Genomic DNA, 9061 nt, shown 5'->3' with positions numbered 1-9061 from the left:
CTCCACTATTCCTTGGGTCAGTGGAATTTCTCCAAGTGGGGATAAAGGGCAGGAGAGGGTGAGCGGAAGTGGGAGTGGAAAGAGGATGTACCAGGGTGGGGAGAGTGGGTGGGTTCCTCTGGGCATCTCAGGGCTGGAGGTGGCCAAGTGGGACCCTGCTTCCTTCCTGTGAATGAGGACACTGGGCTCTGGGAAGTGCGGTGTTCTCTTGAGGGGTTCTGTCCCCTTTAGTGGATGAAATCCAAAGCCTTACTGGGAAGAGTTGCCAGGAAAAACACAAGAGGCTCAGCTCTGAATTTCAGATCAGTGAGTGCAGCTGAGCTATGAGTATGTCCCTAATATTGCATGGGGCATACTTACAGGGAAACTTCATTCATTGATCTGAGATCTACAATTCACTAAGCATCTTGTGTTCTTATTTTGGGCTCGATTTGGCAACTTCAGACTTTGGCCATCTGAGGAAAGTTTACAACTAATTTTTATTTTATTATTTTTGTTTGGAAGGCAGTGACACAGGATGAGAGCAGGTAGGAGTAGGAGCGAGATCTTCTGTCCTCTGGTTCACATCCCAAAGAGCTGCAGTGGCAGAGATGGGCCAGGATGAAGCCAGGAGCTCTACCCAAGTCTCCCAGATGGGTGTTACAAACCCGAGTATTGTCCTCCCAAGCACATTAGCAGGAAGATGGATGAGACATGGAGGAGCAGACATCCAAACTGGCAGCTTAATTACCACGCCAGAAAGTGTACCCCACAACTTACATGTTATAAGGGCCACAGCTTTGTTTTGTCCAGTAGGAAGACACAGTAGAGACCAGGAGCTTCTCTCAAAAGGCTGGGGAAGCAGCTACCATCCTCTGTGGTTGAGGCTGACTCTTGCAGGGTCTCAGTGTTCTTGCTTGCTAAGATGTTTTCCTTTGCTGTACTGCCTTCTTTCTTTTTAAAAACAATGAACATTAGTCACAGCACTAAGACAGTTGCTTGAATCTCTACAGCACCCGAAGTCCTGGTGACTGACCATCCAGGCAGTACCCATCTCTGACTGGCAGGACTCTCAGGCTTCCACTTGGTCAGTTTGTAGATTGGGGATGCCAAGGAAGCACAAGGAACAGTTCCTTGTTTTTGTCTTGTGCAGTGAACATTACATAAAGCCTGGACTCTGTAGTCCATCGGCTCAGCTGTAAGTCTTCACGCCCCAACCTAGGGACTGTGTAACCAGGGGTGAGCTCCTGAACCCTTCTGCCCTCATGGTGCCATGGGGATGGGAGTCATGCACACCTCATTAACTTCTGGGTGGTACAAATCAGTGAGTGTGGGCAGAGAGCTTTCAGGAGTCCTGCCTGGAGCTCATGATCACAAGCTTCTGCTTGCTTCTGGTACAAAGGTGGCACCTTCACATTGATGTTAGAGACAAGAGAAGCCCGGCACATTTTCCCTTAAGAACGGTGATGTGCCCCCTGGGGGTGAGGTTGCCGTTTTCCAACTCAGGGGCCATCGGGCAGGCTCTGAAGTCTGGTTGTGGTAGAGCTATTGACTCCCAGAAGGTAGAAGCTGGGACTGAGTTGAAGAGTGCATGAGACAGCCACTTATAACCAAGAATCATCCTGACAATATCGGCAATGCTATTCATGGTGCCGAGACAGCAGACATTCCTGAGGGATCCCATACCCACCTGGCCAACGAAATGCCAGCCACACAGATGGAGACTCCTTACCCTCGTTGGAGTGGGGAAAATGTTTCACAAGGTGAAGAGGAGAAGCTTCCCCTCCCACAGCTCCTTGCCCTGTGTGAGAACAGCGGAGTTGCTCAGCCTCCAACACCCCTTAGTTCTTTTCCTGTTTTCTGAGCCACTTTTGCCACTGAGGCGGTCGAGTCAAGATCTTGTGTCCAGCCTGACACTCTTCTCAATGAGGATTGAACTTGTTGGTTGGGCTTGGCTTACTTACCACCATTGACTTTTCTTTACCTTTATGGTGTTTCCATTTTGGCCCTCTGTAATCTGGCTCCTTTTCTTGTTTTTAATGCTTTTTTTTTAATTCGAAAGAGTTGCAAAGAGAGAGGTACACACACACAGAGAACTTCCATCCACTGGTTCACGCCCCGACTGGCCTTACTAAGGCCAGATCCTGGATCAGTTGGAAGCCAGGAGTCGCCTCTTGTAGGTATAGGGCCCCAAGCACATGCGTCATTCTCCACTATGTTCCCAGGCACATTATCAGGGAGCTGGATCAGAAGTGGAGCAGTTGGGACTTGAACCAGTATTCATATGGGATGCTGGTGTCACACATAGAGCTTTATTGCTATGTTACAGCACCAGCCCCTCTGTCAGTCTTCCATCTGTTGGTTTACACCCTAAATGCCCATAACAGCCAGGGCTTTACTATGCTGAACCCAGGAACCGGGAACTTCATCTGAGTCTCCCACATGGGTGGCAGGGGCCTATCCACTCGAGTCACTACCTGCTGCCTCTTAGAACTCACAACAGCAGGAAGCTAGAGTTGGAGTGGAGCTGAGATTTGAATCCATGTGTTCCAGCATGAGATGTAGGTGACTCACATTGTGTCTTAACTGCCATGTCAAAGACCTGTACCTGTACCCTGGCTGTTTTGACCTTCTTGCCCCTGCTCTTGTGAGATATGTTGACTTATGTCAAAACAAGTTGATGGATTTGGGTTCTGAAGTTTTACAGGAGGTATCTCAGACACGTTTGAACTAGCTGGTGCCAAGGGTTATGGGGGTTAAAGGATGCTTCTCAATTCTTCTGGGAATAAATTTATAAGTCTTATTGGTGGGGAGGAGCATTTTGGTGTCTGACTCTTCTTATTAGAAGTCAGGATATCAAGTTATCATTGTGCACTTTTGTATTAAGTAGAGAGGATATTTACTGTCCAGTGGGGCCCTAGGATATATGAGGCCCTGGACTGGTTCACACGTGTTCTAACATCAGAGCTGAGTTTTTTAATTGCTGCTCTGAAAATGCAGATTGTCCAGCTAGAAGAGTTTAGGGGATTATCTGAGCTCAAATGTACGGAAGGAGGGGAGTCCCAGAGAGCAGCGTGACCCAACCTAGCCTCCTACCTCCTACCCAGTGTTGGTTCTGGCCTGGGACCCAGTGGGTGTCCACATGTTTAACAACATTGTCCAGGCCAAGGTATATAAGAGCTTGTGGTCTGGGGATGCGAGGACAGCTGGAAAAACAGCTTGGAGGCTGTAGGGCCAGTCTCCTGCCAGTATGCGATACCCTCAGGGCCAGTGGGCAGAATGCTGAGGGCGGCAGGGGAAATGTTACAGATGGGCGCAGGCACGTAAGCTCTGTCTCTAAGTCTGTGCCTAACTAGCTCCCAGCCTAGCTGAGTTCAGAAAAGGCTCCATTGCAGATTCCAAATAGTGAACTGTGGTTGACTCTTGGGATCATTGAGTGGCCCAGGGATTCCTTCCCTAGCAGCCTCCTGGCTCAAGGCAAGTTTCTAAGTAGACAAACTCCCACGGCAAATGATTTGCATAGCTGGGAATTACCCATTAGGAATCTTCTGGACGACTAAAAGCTCAAAATTGGACTTCCCTGTATTCAGTGGAATGTGGGATTAAGTGCTGGCCACGCTCACTAGGAAGTCATCAGATCTGGGGATTTCGGTTGGCACAGAGTCACAGAGCTACATACCATCCGAGCTGAATGCCATCTCCTTGGAGGGAGCAGTTCACCATGCAGATGAGGGTTCTGAACTGACAGCAGGCAAGAGGTCCAGCAAGTCCAGAACTTGGCATTCTTCACTCCCCTGTTCTGGCTACCACGCCAGCAGCCATTACACGTCACGGATTTTCTGGGCTATGTCCTGATTTTGTACAACTTTATCCTGTTAAATTAATGGGACTTCAAGTATGGAACTACATGTGATTTTGATTATTTTGGGAGAGTTCTTTTTTAGTTTTTTTTTTTTAAATAAATAATTTACAGTTCAAAGAAAACATGCTTCTCAGATCACATGCCCTAAGCACAGCTTTGGGATGACCTGGGGGAGGAGTTCAGCAGGTTCCAACCGCTGCTGGGCTCACGACAATGTCCCAAGCTGGGAGTCCTGAGCCACATTGTGGCTTGGCCATTCTGGCTGCTGGACAGTGAAGATGGTAGAAATTCAGCACCCTGTCCTGGTTCTCACATCTGCTGGTGGGTGTTATGAACTGGCCTAGCCTGTTCTGTCCCCAGTCCTGACCGACAGCGTGTTGGTGGGTATTGTAACCTGGCCTAATTTGGGCTCCTTCCAGTCTTGATTCCTGCACTCACCTACAGGGACTGCATCCTGGCAGAGGAGATCCCCCAGCTCCTCTATCAGGTCACCTCCCAGTGGCAGATCTCACTCACCCTGGTGATCGTTGGCCCAGCCTGACTTAGTCCACCTCCTGTCCTGGCAAGACTAGCGGCCTTGCCTGACTGGCCTTCACTCATTATGGCTGTAACTGTTGGGTGCTACAGCACTGCCCTTTGCTTCACCCTCAGACCCAGCTCTCTCATGTTTCAGTGGGTGCTGAGACCTAGCAGAACCTATCCTACACCCACTCTGGCTCTTGTGAGCACCAGTGGGTTCTGGAGTCTAGCCCAGTCTGGCACACCCCAGACCCAATCCACACCCCTGCCGAGGGATGTTGCAGCCATGTCCAGCACAGTTCGCAGCCCCCATTCCAGCTCTCATGGACGACAGCCTAGTAGGGGGATCCGCTTAGCTTCCTGGCCAAGCTCACTCCCAGCCACAGATCTTGGTCTTGACCATCAGATGCTGCAGTCTGACCTGTCCCAGCCCACCCCTAGTTCCAGTCCTGACTGATGAGTGCTATAGCCTAACCCTGCCCAGTCTGGCCCTATCCCTGGCTTTCATGCAAACTGGTAGGTGTGGTAGCCTAGCCCATCCTGCACTCCATCCTGGCTCCTGCACATGGCAGTGTTCTAAGATTTGGCCTGGCCCTGCTTGGTCTGTCCCCTACAGACCCAACCCAAGTACTTGCTGACAAGTGGAACAGCTTTGCCTGGCCTGACCAACATACAGGCCTGAATCGCATGCTCACCAGTGGGAATTACAGTCCACTAGGTTCCCCAAGTTCCCCTACCAGGCCCACTCCCAGACCCTGATCTTGAGTGTGCCAGTGGGTGCTAGACCTTTACCTGGCACAGTCTGTACCCTCTGTCTCCTCTTTTGTGTGTGTGGGTGGATGTTGTGACGAAGCCTGCCCCATACCCTGTTCTTAGGTGTGTCTATAGGTGTTGCAGCCTGGACCAGCCCAGCTTATTTCAACAACAGTACCCAGGAGTGTCTTGGGGTTTCATGGTCATTGCGTAGCTCAGCCCATCACTACCTGCAGCCCTTGAGCAAATCAGCGGATATTGCAGTTCCACAGGGGTGAGCCCACACATCCTCCTGGAATCTGCCCCCAGGCCTGCTTCTTCTGTGCTAGTTAGTGTCATGGCCCAGCCTAACATTACCTGTCCCATTGTGACCCTCACTAGCTGGAACTGTGGTCTAGCCCTGCCAGTTAGGTCCCCAGCCCCAGCCTTAGTGTGCACCGGCAGATGGTCGTCAGCAGTGGTCGATGCTAACTAGCTCGGCTCAAACCTTCCACGTGGTGCATCAGCCTGACCTAGAAAGGTCTTTCAGTTTCCCCCTCTAAATAGTTTGGTCTCAGTGCCCTTGCTTACCTGCAAGTCCAGTGGCCTTGTCAGTAGAAGTCCCCCAAAAGTCATTCCTCACCTGCAGCATACTCACTCAGTGGTTCTCCAACACATCCCCTCCCCCCTTGCCTGAGTAATCCAGTCTTGCTCCCGGGAGCACACACGTTCCTCAGCCCCATCTTCCCAAGCGCAGTCTTCTGGTGGGGTGGCATGCTGGCCTCGGAGCTCTGCCTGCCCACCAGGGATCCCTCCATCCACCCAAGTTTCCCAAATTTGGTCCATTAGCACACCACACCAGCATGCTAACCTAGGATGCTCCCCAACCCCAAGCTTCCCACAGCCCCCTCCCCACCGCCAGCCTGTATCAAGCCCATGAGGAAATCCCCAGGCTTGCTCTGTCTACCTGGGCATGAGCCCCCAGGTCCCTGCATGCTCCCACCAGCATCATCCCCTAAGACCCCTGCAGACCCATACTTCCAGGCCCCATGGGCCCATCCACGCTTGCAAAAACCAAGCCCTCACTTCTACCCTGCTTTCAATCCATATTCCTATTAACCACCTGGTACAGCAGTGAATGATGGTGTGGGGCCTTAGACCCCTGTCCTTCATGTGGCACACCAGTATGGAGTTCCAGGCTCGTGGCTTGTGCCTAGATCAGCCCTGCCTGTGGCAACCATTTGGCAAGTGAACCAGCAGTTGATCTCTTTATCATGCTGTATTTTCAATAAATAAATAAATCTTCACAAAAGATTGAAGCATATGATCTCTAATGTTTATGAAGCTCAGTCTTAGTTCTCTATGGACATGAGAGTAATTAGGCGAAGATTGATAATCAAAGCCCTCGTGCAGTGTATCTTACTTGTCCAACGTGGTATCCAGCAGTGATGACTGAGTATTCGAACTCTGCAGATCCAAACTGAGACAAGCTGTTAATATGAACACACACCGGACTTTGAAGACAATATGAGGGCTGTACAACCTCTCATTTTATTATAATTCATAGTGATTAATATTTATATGAATGAGTACGGGTTTCTATAAGACATATTATTGTATTACATCTGTAACATATGACTTAAACTAATCTCATCTGTTTCTCTTTGATTTTTAAAAATGGCTGCTAGAAAATGTAAAATCACGTTTGTGGCTGGCATCGTATTTCCACTAAACAGCACCTCTGGGCAGAGCGTTTGACGCAAAGATTGGGAAAGACTTTTGAGAACATCAGTGTTGAAGACAGGATAGAGTATGGGGGGTTGCTTTTGGAATGTTTGGTTGCAAGGGGCAGAACCCCCTCAGTTAGCCTAAACAAAAGCCATATTTATCCGGAGAGTTCAGGGATATTAAATTCTGGCGCTGATGAGGAGTTGGGACCTGGGAGCCATGAAAACTAATGTAAACAATTTCATCCCCCTTTGATCTGGGCCCATGTGGTCTCTTGTTCTCTTTTTCTCTGTGCATCTGCTTTGTTCTCTCTCTGTAACTGGTGCTTTCTGCTCCGCTTGCAGCTGGGCCAGCCTTGCCTCACGTGAACTTCTTAGAACAAGAGAATGACTAGTGTCTCCCTGCTGCGGTTGGGCTGTGGCTCCTCCCTGACAGCCTCCCATTGGGGAAGCTTAGTCCTCAGTGTGGCGACGTTGGGAGATGGCAGGAGAGTGGGTGTTGTGGCATAAGCATTAAGCCACTGTTTGTGATGTCAGCATTCCATGCTAGAGTGCTTGTTTGAGTCCCACCTGCTCTGCTTCCCATCCAGTTTTCTGCTAGCATGTCTGAGAAGGTGGTGGATGATAGCTCAAGTGTTTGGGCCCCTACCACCCACGTGGGAGACCCAGGTGGAGTTTTGGACTGTCGATTTCTACCTGGCCAAGACTCGGCTGAGGTGGGCATCTGGGGAGTGACCCAGCAGATGGAAGATATCTCTGTCTTTTCTTTCCCTGATCTTCAATCTTGATAATTTTGCTTTTTGAATGAATGAATGAATGAATAATTCTAGAAAACCAGAGAAGTGGCAGAATCTTTAAGAGGCAGTATCTGGAGGAAGGTGACTAGATCACTGGGGGCACTGCCCTCAGAAGGGATGATTATCCTTCTTTTGGGACCCTGGGGAGCTCCTACAGAGCGGGGCATTATAAAAAAAACAAGCCTGGCCACTGCTTCTCTCTGGCTTCCTATCTGGCCCCATGGTCTCCTCTGTGTGTACTCTTGCCTGTGTGTTGCCATTTGCTGTGAACATCTCACAATAGGCTAAGCCAATGGGACTCTTCTTGCATGCTTTGAGATCCATAAAGCTCCTTCTTCACTCACTACCCAGGCTCAGGACCCTTTGTTACAGAAACAGAAAATGGACCAGTCCACTCCACTCAGGAGGGAACATGTGATGAACAAGATTGGGGTTGGTCGCTCTCCATGGTGAAGGTCATGGATGGAACTTCAGCAAATTCTGGGGGTGCAGCCTCTTGGAGAAGGGAGGGAGGCAGGACAGGCAGAAGGACCATGATGAGCTCATTTGCAAGAGGTCCCAAAGGGGCCTGAGAAGGAGCATCCAGCCTGTGGGAGGGGGTGGCAGGTGTGTGGCATTCCAGAACCAGGGAAGTAAGGCTGGCCTGTCAAGTAAGCCAAGGGGTGAGAGGTCACCTAAGGATTCTGCACAGGGAGGCCATGAGTGTCCTTGGGGAAAGCAGATTCAGGGAAGTCAGGGGTGGGAGCCGGAGTGTAGTTGTGGGTTGGGGCTATGTATGAGACTAGTGGAGGTGGGTGGGTACATCGTTCCTTTATGAAGTTTGGCCTTGAAGAGGAGGGAGATGGTGTGGCCCCTGGTGGGAGCTATGACCTCCAGGAAGATTTGTTTGCTTTTGGGTTTTGTTAAGATGGGACGGAGCTTGGGAAGTAGGCAATGAGCAGGCATCCAAGGGGTTACTTGGTATAGAGCTGTGGTGGGTGCAACCTGGGCTACATGGCAGCAGACCCCCAACGGCACATTTGTGGGAGACAGAACTGCCTACCAGGCAGGCAGCTAGGTTGTGGCTTAGAGATTTGGGGTGAGTACGGGGAGGACACTGAGGGTTGGAGAAGCTCAGCTTCTGTCTACAGCCACTCTGCGTTCATGCATGCTCACTTGGGCCCACACATGGTATTTCCAAACACAAGTCTGATGGACATACACTTGTGTGCACTCCCAACTGTGTGCTGTTTTCTGAACACTTTGCATAGCTCCTGTGTGGGGTACTGAGCACCATCCTGGGAGTGTAAAGGGGTGTTCTGGGTAGTGATTGAGTCAGGAGGGCTCTGACCTCATGAATGGCTTGGTGCCTTAAGAGAGCTGGAAGGATCCAGCTCAGTCATTTGAGTCCTTCAGCAACCCGAAGATACAGCATTCACCCCACTGGCCATGCAAGAACGTAGCAA

The sequence above is a fragment of the Ochotona princeps genome, chromosome 4, assembly GCF_030435755.1.
Source record: "Ochotona princeps isolate mOchPri1 chromosome 4, mOchPri1.hap1, whole genome shotgun sequence".
NCBI classification, from domain to species: Eukaryota; Metazoa; Chordata; class Mammalia; order Lagomorpha; family Ochotonidae; genus Ochotona; species Ochotona princeps.
Note: the sequence above shows the minus strand (reverse complement) of the source record.